The sequence below is a fragment of the Myotis yumanensis genome, unplaced genomic scaffold (genome assembly GCF_028538775.1).
Source record: "Myotis yumanensis isolate MYYU_CA2020_CCGP unplaced genomic scaffold, mMyoYum1.0.hap1 SCAF_2, whole genome shotgun sequence".
NCBI lineage: Eukaryota > Metazoa > Chordata > Mammalia > Chiroptera > Vespertilionidae > Myotis > Myotis yumanensis.
The window spans coordinates 199,378,051-199,398,201 of NW_027223753.1; the positions used below are offsets into that span (position 1 = coordinate 199,378,051).

The 20,151-nt window shown below is 40.5% G+C and overlaps 1 long non-coding RNA gene across 1 annotated transcript in view; it reads left to right on the forward strand.

The window, feature by feature from the left end:
- Positions 1 to 18,574, forward strand: part of LOC139002296 (uncharacterized) — a 31,899-nt gene extending 13,325 nt beyond the window's left edge. Inside the window, exon 3 of the long non-coding RNA XR_011470140.1 lies at positions 18,450 to 18,574. This is a non-coding gene — a long non-coding RNA (uncharacterized lncRNA). The remainder of the gene's footprint in view (positions 1 to 18,449) is intronic.
- Positions 18,575 to 20,151: the final 1,577 nt, after the last annotated feature.

The window sequence follows — 20,151 nt, forward strand, 5'->3', positions numbered from 1 at the left end:
AATGAATTATTTTCAGGACAAAGACATATGAGGTAGGTCATATTTACTCTCTAAAAGTCCTGTGTTTTGTCCATTTATATCAACATATTTCCTTATTTACTATGTGGGGTCTAAAGGTGAAAAAGCCCCATGAAGCTAATCTAGTGGGAAAAACAGACACACACATGTCAATGTTCTCAAGGATAGACCATATGTTGAGACACAAAACTTAAGAAAATTGAAGAAAATTAAGAAATTAAGAAATTAAGAAAATTCAACAAACTTAAGAAAATTGAAATCATACCAAGCATATTTATTCTCTGACCACAGTGCTTTGAAATTGCAAATCAACTGCAAAAAGAAAGCAGGAAAACCCACAAATATTTAAGATTAAAGAGCATGCTACTAAAAAATGACTGATTCAAAGAAGAAATAAAAAGTGAGACCAAAGACATCTAGAGACAAATGAGAATGACATTATGACATATCAAAATTTTGGGGATAAGGCAAAAGAAGTAATAAGATGAAAGTTTAACTTTACAGGCTGCTGGCACTAGTTTCCCTCTGGCACCCGGGACCTGGGCTTTCCTGGAAGCCCTGGCTTCATCCAGAAGATCGTCTGGAAGGACGTCCAGTCTAATTAGCATATTACTCTTTTATTATTATAGATGTTTGTCTAGCTGATTTCTGCAGACTTCTCTAAGCATAACCCATTATAAATCTAAAGATTAAAGATTACAATTAATCTCTGACAAGTCATTGGGAATAATAAGAACAAAGTTTTGGAAATAAGGTAGATTTGAACCAATGTAAAAACTTTCTTAATAGAATCATAATGTGGGTGGGTTAAGAGTACAAACTTGAGATAGACCATCAGGTTCAAATATCTTCTCTGCTTATTACTCTGTGACATTTTAAAAATTTTCATTTCTGTGTCTCAGTTTGCCCATCTATAAACTATGGACAATAGCAGCACCTAAATCATAAGTCTGTATTGAGTAATTAAAATATGACTTAAAACACTGCCAGGCAAATACCACATGTGTTAGCCATTGTTATCTATCTACACTAATAAAAGAGAAACATGGTAATTAGCATACGACTGCTACCCTTCCCATTGGCTAATCAGCATATCCTTATGCAAATTAACTGTCAGCCAAGATGGCGGCCGGCAGCCAGGCAGCTGGAAGCGAACATGAAGCTTGCTTGCTCCAGGGACTGCAGACTCCAACATTCTCCGCCTGACTTGCTGGCCTCTGAGTTGACACTCTAAGCAACTATGTACTATGTTGCAAATAAGAAGCTAAACAAAACCCCAGAAATCAGCTTTCAGCCTGCCGGGATCTCAGAGCTGAAGTTATACATTGTTTCTATTATAGAACGGCAAACGAACCAGATACGAAGCCTCAGAGCTAGAGCCAGAGCTAAAGCTGGCCCAGAATAAAATAAAAAAAAAGAGAAAAAAGGAGCAGTTGGGAGCATCAGTCAACAACCGCCAGCCTGAAAGCAGCCCTCAGCCCCTCACCCAGACTGGCCAGGCACCCCAGTGGGGACCCCCACCCTGAAGGGTATGTGACCAGCTGCAAACAGCCATCATCCCCTCATCCAGGCTGACCAGGCACCCCAGTGGGGACCCCCACCCTGATCCAGTACACCCTTCAGGGCAAACGAGCCAGCCCCCAGGCCTCTATCCTATATAGTAAAAGGGTAATATGCCTCCCAGCACCGGGATCAGCATGACAGGGGGCAGTGCCCAAACTCCCTGATCGCCCTGCAGCTCTGTGTGTGACAGGGGGCGGGGCCACAACCTCCCTATCCGCCCTGCTCTGTTCGTGACAGGGGAAGGCGCCCCAACCCCCTTATGGGCCCTGCTCTGTGTGTGACCGGGTGCGGCTCCCCAACACCTCCGCCCCCCATGGGCCCTGCTCTGTGTGTGACGGGGTAGAGCCATAACCTCCCCATCGGCCCTGCCCTGAGTGTGACAGTGGCGGCGCCCCAACCCCCTGATCGGCCCTGCTCTGTGGGTGATAGAGGGTGGCGCCCCAACCCCCTGATCCACCCTGCTCTGTGTGTGACAGGGGGTGGTGCCTTAACTCCCCTATCAGCCCTGCTCTGTGCGTGACAGGGGGTGGCGCCCCAACTCCCCAATCAGCCCTGCTCTGAGCCCGACCAGGGGCTGCACCTAGGGATTGGGCCTGCCCTCTGCCACCCGGGAGCAGGCCTAAGCCAGCAGTTCGTTATCTCCTGAGGGGTCCCAGACTGCAAGAGGGCACAGGCCGGGCTGAGGGACCCCCCTCCCCCCTCCCCTCCTGAGTGCACAAATTTTTGTGCACCGGGCCTCTAGTCCTATCTAATAAAAGAGAAAGATGCAAATTGACCATGGCCCCGAATGCTTCCATTGGCTAATCAGGGAGATATGCAAATTAACTGCCAGCCAAGATGGCGGCCGGCAGCCAGGCACTGAAGTGAACAGGAGGCTTGCTTGCTCCAGTGATGGAGGAAGCCAAGGTTCCCCGCCTGCTGCTGCTGGCCTCTGAGCTGCAACTCTAAGAAACATTGTTGCAAATATAGAAGGTAAACATTCCCCAGAAATCTGCTTTCAGCCAGCCGGGCTTCAGCCAGCAGGATCGCAACAGTGTTACAATTATAGAACCCAAACAAACCAGATACCTGCTTTCAGCAGCAGAGGTCTCATAGCTGGAGCCAAGCCTCAGAGCTAAAGCTGGCCCAGAATAAAAAAAAAAGAAAAAAAGGAGAGGTTGGGAGCTTCACTCACCCGCCAGCCTGAAAACGGCCCTCAGCCCCTCACCCAGACTGGCCAGGCACCCAAGCGGGACCCCCACCCTGATCCAGGACACCTTTCAGGGCAAACCAGCCAGCCCCCACCCGTGCACCAGGCCTCTATTCTATATAGTAAAAGGGTAATATGCCTTCCAGCACCGGGATCAGCAGAGCCCCAAGGCCTCCCGGCACCAGGATCAGCGTGACAGGGAGCAGCGACCAAACCTCCTGATCGCCCTGCGGCTCTGTGTGTGACAGGGAGCAGGGCCACAACCTCCCTATCCGCCCTGCTCTGTTCATGACAGGGGAGGGCGCCCCAACCCCCTGATCAGCCCTGCTCTGTGCCTGATAGGTGGGGAGCTCCCCAACCCCCTGATCGCCCTGCGGCTCTGTGTGTGACAGGGTGCGGCACTCCAACCCCCTGATAGGCCCTGCTCTGTGTGTGAAAGGGTGCGGTGCCCCAACACCCCCCCCCCACACACACAGGCCCTGCTCTGTGTGTGATGGGGTAGAGCCATAACCTCCCCATCGGCCCTGCCCTGAGTGTGACAGTGGTGGCGCCCCAACCCCCTGATGGGCTCTGCTCTGTGCGTGACAGGGGGCAGCGTCCCAATCCCCTGATTGGCCCTGCTCTGTGCGTGACAGGGGGTGGCGCCGCAACCTCCCCATTGACCCTGCCTTGAGTGTGACAGGGGACAGTGCCCCAACCCCCCAATCGGCCCTACTCTGAGCGTGACTAGGGGTGGCATCGCAACCTCTCAATCCTGCCTGCTCTGCGGCGCCCCAACTCCCCAATCGGCTCTGCTCTGAGCCTGACCAGGGGCTGCACCTAGGGATTGGGCCTGCCCTCTGCCACCCGGGAGCAGGCCTAAGCCAGCAGGTCGTTATCTCCCGAGAGGTCCCAGACTGCGAGAGGGCACTGGCCGGGCTGAGGGACCCCCTATTCCCCCCGAGTGCACAAATTTTTGTGCATCGGACCTCTAGTATATATATAAAAGCCTAAGCAACTGAATGACCAAAGGATTGGTTGACTGGTCGCTATGACATGCACTGACCACTAGGGGGCAGACGCTCAATGCTGGAGCTGCCCCTTGATAGTCAGTGTGTTCCCACAGCGGGAGCGCCGCTCAACTGACCGACGGGCGCCAGATGCTGGGCCCACAGCTGGCAAGTGCAGCTGCAGCTGTGCAAGCCTCTCCTGCCTCCTCGGCAGTGCTACTGAGCAGCAGCAGCAGGCGCAGCTGGGCTGGGATGAGTGGAAGTGTCCCGGATGGCAAGAAGGAGCAGGCCAGGCTGAGCGACCCCGCCCGTGCATGAATCCATGCACGGGGGGCCTCTAGTTATTAATATTATTAGAAAACAAAAGACTGTGTCTTACAAATAATCACTGTATGTGGCAAAGTGCCCATGAACTCAAATGTTCGTTCAATGAATAAGTGACAGTTATAAGAAAAAGAGGTTAATAAGTGTTGGAGTAGTCTAGAAGACTTTGTAAAAGACGTGAGACTCAGGCTTCATTTAGGACACAAGTAAGCTTTGGTTCGATAAAAAGAGTGAAAGTGAATTTATCTTGAAAAATAGAATTGAGTGGAGAGAAATGGGGAGTGAAGTACAAGGTACAGCAGCAGGTACTCGGGGCAGGAGAGGACACATGTTGGAAAATTGCATGTTGATACCCTGTAGGTAATGAGCCATGAAGGATAGGTGCTAGAAAAAAGGACATGGAATTTCCAGAGATTAAACAGCTCTTCTAAGACTGGTCTCCAAATCAGCACTCTCTGATTCTGGCCATGTAAATGCAGTGTGTAAACTGTAAAGCACTGTGCATGCTTTCCTTACGAGTCAGGTCGTTTTAGAATCGTGTGCAGTTTACAGTCAGCCCATTTCAGCTGGGAAGCACTGAGCTGTGGTCACAGCCTATTCTAACTCAAAGACTTACGATTTTTAAGTTCAGAGACAGGTAATTATTGTTGGGCATATATTCATTCTTAGTTAAATTAAAAATAAAGGTGTATGCATTTTTTGAATGGTAATATTCAAATAGTCAAACTTAATTTATCTTTTAAAAATAGAATGACATTAACAGCGTTCGATAGCACTTCCATTGTATTTGAGAAACCATAACTCATGAGGAAATGGACTTCAAGAAGCACTTAGGAATAGCACAGCAATATAAATTGTACATGTCCTGCTAGGAAAGCAGTTATGTTTAAAACTCTTACAAATCATGGTTCATAGTGGATGTTTTAGAACAAGAAACAACTATATTACTGTACATATATTTTTATGGCTTCATAAAGATAAGCACTGCTTAAAAGTATAAAGGGGTCATTAACTCAACTAAATGACTTTTCTTCCCCTAGAGTACATTTTCAATCTGAGCATAGCAAACATTTGCTAGCTTAACCTTGTCCTGAATTTACAAAGACAATTCTGAAAGATATTTTGCAGTGTTTGATCAATAATAATTAAAATAAATGATAAGAGTTCCTTCTTTTACCCTTTGAGCATCAGCAACTTGAGCTGCAGATAATTTTAAAAATGAAATGTTCATAATTACAAACCTGCCAAAATTTTCAAACAGGAGTGAGGAACTGCTCACCTGCTAATAAATCCAATTGATTTTTCTACTGATTCCTCTCCTCCGACAAATGATCTATAAGGCACTTAAAAGATATACTCTACCGCCGAAACCGGTTTGGCTCAGTGGATAGAGCGTCAGCCTGCGGACTGGGGGGTCCCGGGTTCGGTTCCGGTCAAGGACACGTGCGTTGGTTGCGGGCACATCCCCAGTGGGGGATGTGCAGGAGGCAGCTGATCGATGTTTCTCTCTCATCGATGTTTCTGATTCTATCCCTCTCCCTTCCTCTCTGAAAAAAATCAATAAAATATATTTAAAAAAAATAAAAGATACACTCTACCAAATAAGTAACTAAATGAACATTATCTAGGAAGATCCATACTGACTGTCCTTCTAATAACTCAGCGGATTTACTCAGTGCTTCTGAGCTCTAATTCCATTCTACTTAGTTCTCCAAATATTTGCGAGATCAACTACTGCATGCTAGACATTATTCTAGTTGTAGAGATGAGAAATGGATTTGTAGTTCATTTCCTCAAGAGTTTTCAATCAAGGTATGAAGCAAGAAATATATAAATAGCCGGGCCAGTGTGGCTCCATGCTTGAGCATTGACCCAGGAACCAAGAGGTCATAGGTCACTGAAATTCCCAATCAGATTTCGGGCTCTATCCCCAAAACAGGACGTGCAGGAGGCAGTCCATAGGGGATGTTTCTCTCTCATCCATGCTTCTATCTCTTTACCCCCTCCCTTCCTCTCTCTAAACAAACAAACAAACAATGAAAATACATTTTTTTAAAAAGAAATATGTAAATAGTTAACTAGAATCCAGGTCAGAAGAGAGATATAAACAGATTGCTCTGGAAAAGCCAAAGGAAAACAATTACTGTGGACTGCAGAGAAGTAAGGGAATTAGGGAGAGGGATTCATGAAGGTGGCCGCATTTCAGTAAATTGGGTTTCTCTAGGTGGTAAGGGGCTAAAGAGGAAGTATCACAGACTGAGAAGAATAAGAGCAAAAGTTTTGAGGCATGATACTTCAGATTATTTCTCAGTGCTGCCTAATTCCGTGGACTTCCTCCCTAACAAGGACGACTCATAATTGGGTGAGGCTTTCTCATTTTGCCCTGTGGCCAGCTTCTGGAGTCAGGCCTATTTGGGTTCATATTCAGCTCTGCTACTTACTAGCAGATGAGCAGACATGCTACCTACTGCTTCTGAGCCTCAGTTTTCTTATTTGTGATGTGGGAATAGTGATACTTTAAAAGGCAACTGGGAAAATTAATTTTAAGAACGCCATAGAAAGCAACTAATAAGAAAACTGTGCCAAGAGATATACTACAATAAATATATAAATATATCAAAACAAAATTCCCCCAAAGTGATCAATTAACCCACAGGAAGGCAAGAAGAGAAACAGGGGAAACAAACAGAAAACAATAATAAAACTTGAAGCACCTCAGATGTTCTTTAGTAGGTGAATCATTAAAAATAAAAACAAAACCTCTGATACATATATACCATGGAACACTCATGACCATTAAAAAGAAATGGATTATTGATGCAAGCAACAACCTGGAAGAATATCAAAGGAATTATGTTTAGTGAAAAAAGCCAATGCAAAAATGTTGTATATTGCATGATTTCATTTATATAACATTCTTGAAATGACAAAATAATGAAAATAGAGAAAGATGAGTGGTTGCCAGGAGTTAAAGATTTATGGTAATAAAAGGACAACCCCAGTGTCCACTAACAGATGACTGGATAAATAGAATGTGGTATATGCATACAGTGAGATATTATTCAGCTCTTAATAAAGAGAGAAATTATGAGACATGCTACAACATAGATGAACCTCAAGGACATTATGCTAAGTGAAGTAAGCCAGTAAAATAAGAACAAATATTATATGATTCCACTTACATGAACTACTTTGAGTAGTCAAATTCATAGTGACAGAAAGTGGAATGGTGGTTGCCAGGGGCTGATAGGACAGGAAGGGGGGATGTGAAATTATTATTTAATAGGTAGAGTTGATAGTTTAACTGCAGACATTTGGATACCTGTAGAATGTTGATAGCACTACTCTCTACCACAGGAAAACAACCAATTTGGAACCAGCCCAAATGCTTTTGATGAAGAAATGAATAAATAAATGGTGTTATATTAACAGAGTAAAATATTATGAAGCAGTAAAAGTTTAATGAATTTCAGCTAAATGCAACAATAAGTATTACTCTTTGTACACTAAGTTCGAGTATAAAAAAATCAATTTTAGAAGACTAAAAGTAGTGCACATAAAAATGCACAATATATTCTGTAGGCCTGCATATACATGAGATTTAGCTTATTTTAAAAAAGCAAGAAAATGGAAAACAGGAACTTCTAAGAAAAAAAAGATTAGCTCTGACAGGAAGATGAATGGGTAGATAGAGATCTAGGTTAGGACAGGAATACAAAGATGAATATGTAAGTTATTGGTAATATTGTAGTTCCTGGTTTGAGTGTTTATAAATTTCATTTTTCCTAACTATGAATAAATAAGCAAACACACACGCTGGCTGCCAATGGACTATTTATATTGGTCCAGTTATGATTAATTCAATTTTGCATGCCTGATTTCCATAAGAAAAATAAATACGATTTAATTTTTACATGGTGATGACTCCACTGTTCCCACAGAAACCATTATTACAGTGGAAGCCCGCTAACTTACAGCAACTCTGGTTTCCAGTGCTGAAAGAGGCTTTCTGTTCAGCTTCTAGCATACAGAAAATCAGGAGGTCTTTGGGCATCCCCCAAACTTGTTCTCATATCACTAACCTTCCCTGATCTGTGTGGAAATAAAAAGAATTCTTCTAAAAGGCACAGGAAGGCATTCTAACTGTCAATGGGGATATTTTAAATGTCCCTAAAACTCCTTCATTTTTAGGAAACCTTATTTTCACAGCTATCACTCAACATTGGAACTTGCCAATCATGAAGCCAGACTTTCCCATTTTTTAGATGACGGTCAAACCCATGGAAGTGGAATTGTCTTCAGTACTGCTCAAGTCACTGAAAGTCAGTGAAAACAGGTCGATTTTGCTTGTTGGCCATGCTGAAATTTGTGACTTTCCCCAACCAGTTTAGGACTTCCATGATCTGGAAAACCAACAGTGGCTGAGAAGTAGACGGAGTTGTGGTTTTCATGAGTCATCAATGCTAATCACAACCGGTTTCCAGGCAAACTCCAGTGGCATTTCTGGTCCTGTGGAAACGCATTAAAATGTTCCTTTTTCTGACGGCCTGTACACTCACTTTCCACTGGGCACTTTCCAACCTCAGTGGGTTAGTGTTTTAATAGCTGCCTTCCTCAGCCAGGAAACAGTTTAAGCTATAATTCCTTCAAATTGGTAAAAATAGATCTTTCTGGGGACTACAACCTCCGAGTCAACTGAGGAAAACAACTGAGCAGAAGGATGAAGTGAAAACACATCAGCTAAACAATAAAAACAAAGCATTTTATTTCAATGCGAGACCATCTGCAGTCGAACTTTCGCAATATCTCATAACTTCAAAATAGAAATGAAGGCCAACTTTTGATATCATTTTAAATTAGGATCATGATGGTCTTCTGCACAAACCTTAGGAGTGTTATTTAAAAAAAAAAACTGGTGGAAGCTAGACAAGACAGTAATGCCTCAGAACATTCAGTTTGATGAAGACAAGGTCATTTTGCATTTATTCATTTATCCATCCACTTATTTATTGATTACTAGATATCTTCTGAATGGAAGGTTCTGGGTATTGATGCAAACAAGAGTTTATATCTCTTAGGATTTATTTTCTTATGATAAAGATAGATTGAGATTTTAATCTGTCACTAAACTAAAGCAAATCTCTTTTCTAACATTTTTCAACATATTTTTGAAGCTTGAATATCATACTAGTATGAGAAATAAATTTAGAGATTGCTTTGTTTTTAGGACCTTTGTCATATGCTTAAAAATTATATCAAACTGTCTTATACTTCAGAGCATTACTAAAGAAATAAATCTATAATATCTTTGGGAATCAATATTACTGAAATTTGTCTTTAATATGTCTCATTTGTCCCACACCATTTTGTACTGTGAATTACCTGTGAGACTGTGAAAACCATTCAGTTGAAACAATGCTTTTGGAGGAGGGAGGGACTCAAGTAGAGCCCATTGTAAGTGTAATTCCAATTTCATTCTCAAAGATCTGATCTTTGGAAGTATAGCAAACAGTGACACTTCATTGTGAAGATAGCATATTGGCATCTACTTATAACGAATGTATTTTTTACCTTAGAATCCCTTGAAAGCCTGTAAAAACATTATTGCTGCTGAAGAATATGCCCATAGCACCCTATAGTAAAGGAAGATACAAAACATTGATGCAAGTCATAAGCTATTGAACTCTAATTTCTTAGGACAGGTTTGACTTCTTGTTGCAATTAATTTAAAAGATTTGCAGAATATTTTTTATAAAAAGATATAACTAAAACAGCATGTATAAATACACTAAATGAAAATAATGAGACTGAAGACCTAGATACTCTCACCAGTGAGAGCCAATTTTGTTTCAACTTAAAAATAATAGAGACAACAAAAGGTAAGCCAAGATATATAAGGAATCAAACTTCAGCAATACATATCGAGCTTCTCATGTTTTTTCTTGATATTGATCTTTTTATGTTGCATATACTGAATTTCAAATTCCTCATGAATTGTATATGATGAAATAAACGAGGGGAGTATAAAAACAAACAAAAACACCAACAAATATAAGAAAGCCGAGGAGGAAACCAAATATATGTAGAAAATTATTAATTTATTGAATACATATAATATATTGAGTGTTTTGGGTTCAAGATACTCTATTTAATGCTACATGAGATATAAATATGGTAAACTAAAAATCTCCACTTTCCCAATTTATGTTTCTGTTGGAAGATAAGAGAAATAAACATGTAGATCTAAAACCTAAAAACTCAAATAAATATTAGGCCCTCCAGCATACTTACTCAAACAACTTTATACATTTCTTTGCTTTTATAGTGCTTAAACAGTACTTATTTTTGTATTTATTTCTGACTCACATACTTTTTAAAAATACCTATTACCCCCTTTAGGCTGTAATTTTCATGAGGATAGGAATTATCCCTGTTTAGCAGGCTCATATTTTCTCAGCACCTAGCATAATATCAAGCACATAGAAACACTCAATAAATGTTTTTGAATGAGTGACCAAATAAATGAATTTAAGTAGAATGTTTATTTTAAGAATGTTGTTACCATTATAATTAGCTAGTAATTAATAATAGGAAAGGAGCAAAGGAGAGGCAGACATTATAAGCATATTTATTTGGGCAGCTTCACCAGGAAGCTGCAACTTTATACTCCCCAGGGAACCACCAGTCCATTTCCTGCAGATCACTGTGGAAAGGGACTGAACAAAAGGGAAGATGGGTGCATGGGCAGTGAGTCAGGTGACACTAGGAAGGTACTTGCCTGTCAGTCTAACCTGGCAACAAAGATAATTGGCTGGGGAGGGAGAGGGAGAAGGGGGAGCTAATGCAAATAAGTGAATCCTGAAGGCTTAATTGGTAAAGCTCCTAGTTCAAATTTTCCAGACAAAGGAATTCTCTCTTGGTTTTCTTATGCCTTTTGCTTTGCTCCTATTTCCTTGCACTCACCCCATTCCCTCCATAGCCATGTGGCCCTTAAAGCCACATAGCATGTGGACCCCCCATACACAATGGACTACAGCTCAGAACACAAACTAAGCTAGCCTAACTCTGGACTGGGCTGTGCAAATATGGAATGGAAACTAGGCAACAGCTTTCATCTTAGTTCTGTTGAAGAAACAGCTGTACTTTTTTTGTGGTGGAACAGAGGGAGAGGGGACCGAAATAACTCAGGGGCTTAATTTCACACAAATAAATACACTTTATTTTCCCATGCAAGTCTCAGAAATCCCACTTCCACCATCAACCAGTAGCAAGTAGTAGGGACATGGAGAGCACCCCACCAATAACAGTCCAATGTAATAATAGGAAAAAAACAAAACATGATAATAGTGAGTATAATCATGTTGAAAATATTCAGATCATAACAGTTAGGGGAAATATCAAACAATGATAGAAAATTATACATAGCCCTAACCGATTTGGCTCAGGGGATAGAGCATCGGCCTGCGGACTCAAGGGTCCCAGGTTCCATTATGTACCTTGGTTGCGGGCACATCCCCAGTAGGGAGTGTGCAGGAGACAGCTAATCAATGTTTCTCTCTCATCAATGTTTCTAACTCTCTATTCCTCTTCCTTCCTCTCTGTAAAAAATCAATAAAATATATATATATTTTTTTAAAAAGAAAATTATACATAAAAAGTAATTTTTAATATGTAAAAATAGATGCTTACAGAGAGGAAATATATGAAACTAGAGACCCGGTGCACGAATTTGTGCACCAATGGGGTCCCTCGGCCTGGCCTGCAGAATCAGGCTGAAACTGGCTCTCTGATATCCCCCAAGGGGTCCTGGATTGTGAGAGGAAGCAGGCCAAGCCAAGTGACACCACCGGTGCATGATTGGGGCTGGAAAGGGATACAGGAAGCTGGCCAGCTGGGGCAGGACTGCAGAAGGGCTCCAGGGCATGTCTTGATGATCTCGTTCAGTCCCGATTAGCGGGACCCTAGCAGCAAGCTAACCTGCTGGTCTGAGCGTCTGCCCCCTGGTGGTCAGTGCACATCATAGCGAGTGGTTAAGTGGCCTTAGCATATCATTAGCATATCACACTTTGATTGGTTGAACGGACGATTGGATGCCCAGACACTTAGCATATTTGGCTTTTATTATATAAGATTAGAGGCCCAGTGCACAAAATTTGTGCATAAGGGTGGGAGATCCCTCAGCCCAGCCTGCATCCTCTCCAGTCCAGGACCCCTTGGGAGATGTCCCACAGGGATTGGGCCTAAACCAGCAGTTGGACATCCTTCTCACAATCCAGGACCACTGGCTCCTAACTGCTTGACTGCCTGCTAGTCTGATCACCCCTAACTGCCTTTGCCTGCCAGCCTGATTGACCCCTAACTGCTCCCTTGCCAGCCTGCTCGCCCTTAACCACCTCTGCCTCGGCCCTGGCCACCGTGGCTTTGTCCAGAAGGATGACTGGAAGATGTTTGGTCTAATTAGCATATTACCCTTTTGTTAGTATAGATGTTTCCTGAAGGTTTTTCTTATTTGGAAAAACATGAATTAAATTTGTTCTCTTCTTTTACAATCTTCTCTATTTTTCAAATTTGCTATAATAATCCAATATTCTATTTCAGATAATGCTTATAAATAATAACTAAATGTTGTTGACAATAGGTTCATCACAGAGTTTTGGAAAAGTTTTAATGAGATTGTAGACCTATTAAAGGAGATAATAGCTAAAGAGATTATAACTAGTATGCCAATTATAGCCTCTAGGGGAAATTCCTGAGAATGATCCTGACTCCATATGGTATAGAACCTTCAATATCAAGAGTTAAAGCTATTTTTCAAAAACGGATTTTTAATAATGGTCTTAAACAACTACTTAAGCACCTAGTCCTTTTACTTCATTTATTTTAACCTATCAAGAAAATTAGACTTAATTTATAGACCATTTGATTTGGCTATTTTATTTAATAGCCAAGTTCAAACTTTTCACTTCACACTTAAGAAAGTCATTCTAAATAGTAATAAAAGTTCAAATAACAGAATTATCATTCTTGTAGTCTTGTACTTAGTGTCCTTGTTTTCCAGAGTGACAATGATCATTTATTTTGGTTATAAATGTACTATAAGTCAAAAAATAGTATGGGCTCTCAAATTCTAGAAAATTTAATAAAACTTGCTAGGAATAAACTGCCAAGAACAATTAGTTAGTACTTTTCTTTTCTCTATTATTACACTTTGGAAAATTTCAAGCACACCACAAAGTTGAATTGTTGTACAGTGAATATCTATATAAGTACATTATTTTTTGCCATTAACATTTTATTTAATCACCTATCTATCTTGCCATCCTTCAAAGCATATCAGTGCTACAAATCTTATTTATGAATACATTTCAAAACAAATAACACAGTTCTTTCCACATATTTCAGCCTACATTATTAACCAAGATTGAATATTTATATATTCTTCTTATTTAAAAACTGCATACAATAAAATGGGCAAATATTTTGTGTATAGTTATGACAGTGAATACCCTTATGTAACCCATATTTCTATGAAAGTCCATAACATTACTACCACCCTGTTTGGGGACCCCCCCCCCACCACCACCACCATGTCCCTTCCCAATCAATCTTCACCTCTACTTCCTGAGGAAAACACTGTTCTGATTGTTTTATACCACAGTTGAGTTTTGCCTGTTCTAGAACTACATATGACTGTCATAATGAAATGTGTACTCTTTTGGGTAAGTGTTAATTCACTCAGCATAGTGGTTTTGAGATTTAAACATTTTTATGTATCAGCAACATATTCTTTTTTATTGCAGAACACTATTCTATTGTATGAATACACCAGTTTGTTCATTCATTCTCCTATTTTGTATCCTGGACTACTTCCAGTTTACAACTATTATGAATGAAGTTGGTGTTGGAGTTGGTTCATTGGTGCTACTGTGTTATGCCTTTTAATAACAAGGTAAACTCCAGTGGCTGATTTTTAAGCCACAGACATGAGGTGAGTGCACGAAAGAATGAGTAAGGGGAAGAAATGCATGAAGAGGCTTAGATCTTCATGGGAAAAGCTTCCTTGTCAGACATATTCAGAAGAGAGAACACAGGACAAGTAACAGTTTTCTAAACCTATGAACATAAATCTTTACAGCCCCACTGATTGTTCCCTTTTAGGCAGCGGTTCTCAACCTGTGGGTCGCGACCCCTTTGGGGGTCAAATGACCCTTTCACAGAGGTCGCCTAAGACCATTGGAAAACACATATATAATTACATGTTGTTTTTGTGATTCATCACTATGCTTTAATTATGTTCAAATTGTAACAATGAAAATACATCCTGCATATCAGATATTTACATTATGATTCATAACAGTAGCAAAATTACAGTTATGAAGTAGCAACGAAAATAATTTTATGGTTGGGGGTCACCACAACCTGAGGAACTGTATTAAAGGGTCGTGGCATTAGGAAGGTTGAGAACCACTGCTTTAAGGATTTTATCAGAAAGAACAAAACTAAATCTCCAACCCCCCTAGTCCTCCCTGCCCTTCCCTCTCCCCCTCCCTCCCCCCCCCCAAAAAAGGATATTGGTGAATGTTTGAGACAGCAGCCATCTTTGAGATACATATCATCCAAGTCAAACTTCAGAGGCATGCTGCTGTCAGGGAAGGACTCTCTAAAGGCATTCTAAAAGCAAGGTGTTTCCTATCATTGGGATACTCACAACTTCTGACTTTGGACAGACCTTTTATCAACTAATTATCAGAAAACCCCGGGAGGCTTGGCCACTTCACTGCATGAGCGCTTTGAGGCCGTTTTGATGTCTGTTCTTGGCATGCCAGGGGGTAATTTACACAAAGATAAAAAGCATTCACAGCACTAAAAGGCTATTCTTAATAGATTAAAGCTTTAGATAGCTGGTTCAATGACAAGGTCTTTCCCTATATATTTTCATTCTCCTCTAGAGTAAGTGTGCAATCATCTTGTGCAGGTAATAAGAGAAAATTGTACCAGTAGAAAGAAGACCACAGTTTTGTGATTTGAAGGCAAATGAAACAGAATGAGGTGAAATGAAGTGACCAAGATAATAGGAAGACAAGAGATGTTTTGCTAGAATAAATTTAATTTCTTATCCCTTTATAAATTTTTTGAAATACTGAATGACTTTCCCATAAGCTCTTGTTTTGTAGGTGGCCTATGTGTTATTTACTCCTGAGAACATGCTCCTTCTATTAGATACAGACAAAGTTATCACCAGAAAGGAAAATTAAATGTTCTCTCATCTTGCTGGGGAATAAGGGCAACAGCAGAAGGTGTCATTAGGGACCCAAGAGAGGCCCAAAGCAAATTCACAACCTTTACGGAATTTACAGTGTAGTGGAGACTGAATTAATATATGTTGGATCTCGGAAAATGTGAACAAGACTTAATAGAAGGAAGCGAAAGGTGATAAGATAAACTTTTCTCATTTATAATTTTTGTAATCCTCACCAGAGGATATTTTTCCATGGATTTTTAGAGAGAGTGGGAGAAAGACAGAAATATCGATGTGAGATTGGTTGCCTCCTGCATGCACCCTAAGTAGGGCTGGGGCCAGGGAGGAGCCTGCAGCCAAGGTAAGTGCCCTTGACTGGAATCAAACCCAGGACCCTTTCTTCTGAAGGCCTGCCTATGTTCTATCCACTGAGCCAAACTGGCTAGGGCCAGACAAACTTTAAATATAATAATTCGACAACGTGTATGGCAGGTGGGTATTCAGAGGAAAGTAAGACTCCCAAGGAATTACTAAACTTATAATAGGCCTTAGAAAAATGAGCAGAATCTGAGTTTGACGGGGGGGGGGGGGGGGGGGGGGGGGGGCGGGGGGGGGCAGGGGCGGGGGTGAGAGAGAGAGAGAGATTAGAAAAGAAATCATGGTAGTGGTTGCATAGAAAGTTGAGTCCATAAGAGAATAACAGCTGTTCCCATGTACTCTGGAGATTAGATGTTAAAACAGGTACACAATATTTGTTTGCAGAGATTATTGAGTAGTTTATTAACCTGGATGTTCACTTTACTCTTTGTACTCTACCCTTTAATAGGATTTTACAGCCTTTCAATAATTAAGCAATGTTCATTTCTGAAAGACATTGGTACCTTTGTGGATATCATAAACCTAATATTTCTTATTAAATAAAACTCTAAGATGTTTGTATGTCACTGTTTTAAATGTAGAGAGTAGAGGGAGGAGAAGAAAACTTAAACAACTTTTTTAGGTGAAGTCTGTGAGTCCTTTTCAATGTGTTGTTTTTGAGCATAATCCATTTCTGGGCTACCAATGGTTCATTTTTTACCTTTAGGCTTGAGCCAGGTGTGTGGATCTGTCAGTTGTTTCTCACCCATCTCTGTTCCCACTGCAGTGCTGCCTGTGGTCTACAAAACCCAAAGAGTAGCAGCCAGAATCCTTTACAATGCAGTACCCCTCATTGTTGGGATCCAGAATGGTCACTCCATCCTCCAGGCTCTGTACCATGTGTCAGATAGTCCTCTCGGGTAGCCAGCTGCACACATCTCCTTCAAGGGATTTTGAGATCAGCCCTCCACAATGTCAGTGGGCCCTCCTATTAATGTCCTGTCTTGTCTCAGACTGCTGTAGTAACAATATATTCTTCTTATACTATAATGCATGAAGAGTGGACATTCCTCATGCAAATGGAACTGCCCTTCTCACTCTGCTCATGGGTTCCTCCCTCCTTGCTAGTGGTATGTGAAAGAAACAATCTATATATATATAAAAGCCTAAGCAACTGTTATGACCGAATGGCGGGGAACAACTGACAACTGGCCAGTAGCTATGACACACACTGACCCAGACCTTGCTGCTTGGGCTCTAACAGCCCCGAATCTGGATCACCTGCATCCCAGACCCAGACAGGAGGGAGGAGGGAGCCTTATTGCTCTCAGAATTGACTGTTGGTTAGCTTGCTGCTGGAGCCCTGACAACCCTGAATCCGATTCACCCACACCCCAGACCCAGACAGGAGGGACCCCACCCATGCACAAATTTGTGCACTGGGCCTCTAGTGTAGTTAATAATGAAATAAATAACACTCCTATTGCCTAAAGAGTTCAAGGCAAGACACAGTTGGAAAATGTGTTGTTCATTTACCTATACTATAATCTTCTGAAAGAATAATCGAAAATGATCAGAAAACAAATTATCATCTACAATTTAGCATGCTTTGAGTAAGACTTACATTGAGGGTCATCATTAAAGAAGCAGAGTAAGGACTTTTGAAACAATCAATAGAAGCTACTATTAACTGTTGGCATAATGATTGATTTTGTACCATGAGTAAAAATGTAACTAGTATTTTAATAATTGTATTATGGACCTAAAGAGGTAAGGGGTCTTTATTATTTCAATACAAAAATGTTGGGAAGAACCATGGCATTCTGAATATCAACAGCATTGCTCTTTTTCTCAGGGTGGGAGATATAAAATTAGCCAGAAACAGCACATTTGATAATAATGAATACATTTGATAAAAATGGGATGGTCTCTAGACCTGAACAAGAAGAGGTCATGCCTAGGCACTTTGAAGAATCACGGGCACTGACTGGCAATGATATATATGTAAGCACCTCTTCTTAATTCTTTATCCGTCTTTCATTGATAAATTACCAGAAATCAAATGGGCCCTTGAATTTTAGAATACATTTTTAATAAGTTGTTTTTATAGACAGAGGCCCCTCAAAACAATTTGCTCCAACCCATACACATCTTAGGATCTACTTTACTCTTGACTGTATCTAGTTATGTAGGTTGTACACATGCAATTGCAGAGTACCCCCATTCTCATAGACTTTAAGAATGACACCAAATCATGTAATGGAGAATAATCCCATCTTTTAACATCTTTTCCGCCTTCCTGCTTATTCTGTTAGCAGTTGCTAACAGCCTTAGATTTTTTTGTTTATCTTTAAGGAACTTTTTATTTAATTCTTGAATCTTGTCAGCCAAAATGCTCAACAATCCAACCTCAGCCATGGTTCCCAAATTCATCCCATCCTTCCCATCTTCTTCGTTAAGGACCAGGTTACTAGTATTTAAATAGGCTCCCTCTGCTCTTGTCTCTCTCCAAACCCCATCCTGACATGGAGGACCATATTGCTCTCAAGTAACTATTCTATAATGGATATTCAAGTTCTCCAAAGGCTTCAGGGTAAAATTTGAACCTCTCAGTTAGGTACATAAGACTTTTAGAACCTTGTTCAAAACTCCACTTATTGTTTAATCTCTTTGTGTTAATGCCACACATTTGACACTTCTTTCCCATGGCCATCTTCTGAACAAAAAGTAAGCCTTAACTATTTTGCATATGCTGACTCTTTCTTTCTAGAAAACCTTTCTTGCACTGGCTGCCTGGCAAGGTCTGCTTACCCTAGAAGATGCAGCTGAGAAAAGCATTTTTCTGTGATGTTTCCCAGGATCTTCTGGCAAGTTCAGCAGCTCTCTCCTCCATGCCCCCTGTCATTATTCATTTATCACATTACATGTGAAATTATTGCTTGTATTGGTGTTATTGTACTGGATTGTGAACTACTTGAAGCCTAAGGCCATGTTTTGCTCATATTTGTGTTTGCAAAGCATGAGAAATGGGTGTTCATTAAATATATATCAATCAATGAATAAACCCCATTGGATTCTCATATGTATTTTCCCATAATCTCTCTTTTTGTAGAAATGTTAATTTTTATCCAAGTTTATAGTAAATGAACTTGTAAGTGAATGAACTACAGGCAAAATTCATTATTTTCTAGAGTATTCATAAAAAAATGTTAATGTACAATTATCTAAAGATGTAAGTGAAAGAGTTTAAAGAGATAAAATGACTATTTTATAAAACTGTTTGAATCAAGTTCTTTTAAATTGTGGCTCTTTATTAATTACAGTTTCCTGTCATTGAATCTTTTTTACTAGATCCTACCCATTATACTAACTAACTTGGAGAGTTGAAAGGAAACCCATCAGCAGAAAAACATATATTTATGTTCTAGACAAAAGTATAATTAAAATGCTAGAGTAAAAAAGCATGAAAAATCTATCATAAATCAAGCAAGAAAATAAAGAAGAAATCAGATCACACATAAATATTAATGCTTAAAGTAAGTAGTGATTTGGAAACCAGAAAGGCAGCTGGAAGTTCATTTTTTTCAAAAAAAAAATAGGAGGAGAAACAAAGTAAGGAAGTTGGCTAAAGCTCTATAGATAAATAGTCTATAGGAAACAAAAGAGTGGGACAAAGTAGAGAATACTACCAATTTAAGTCTTCAAATATCAAGACATCCTTACATTTAATGACAACATGTTGGCCTTGCTTTTTATACTCTTGTGACTAAAGGCAGAGACAACTCTGAACATGTAGGTAAGTGAGTACACTAACTAGGAAGAAAAATTGGTTAAAGTGACCCTGAGGTAGCCTTAATAAGATCAAATAAATCACTTCATTTAAAAAAGGTGGTTCAAAAGGTTCACGATTTGGTAGGTACCCTCAAATATACACCACATCAAACATTTAATAAAAATGGCTATATAAATATAGGCAACCAAAATATCATAACTACACTACAGATAAAATTTTAAAATGTATGAGAACTTTTTATTAAAAAAAGAAAAGGAGTGATCATGGATAAAGAACCTGGCTTAATGTGGGGACATGAAACCGGAATGTGCTGGGTCAGGAAGTTCGATGGGATGATGGTGACTCAATGCACCATGAGAGATGTAATATGGAGTCAAGTTTGCTGTGAAAGCTAGGAGATGGAGAGTGGTGGGTGAGCTCTCACACTCATAAAAGGAGAAGGAAAAGTAGGTACATTTAAAACTCTAGTTTATTGGGAGGCAAGGACCTGGGGAGGCCAAAGGATGCTGACTCATTCTTATGACTAGTAACTGAACAAAGAGTGAGTGATAGCCACAACTCAGTCAGGGCAGTGCCCTGAATCATCATTTTAAGACTTTGTGTTGGATTGAGAAACCCTGGATTTGAACCACCCATGCATCTGTTAGCCAGGAACACGAATGCAGAGGGTTGGGAGTGA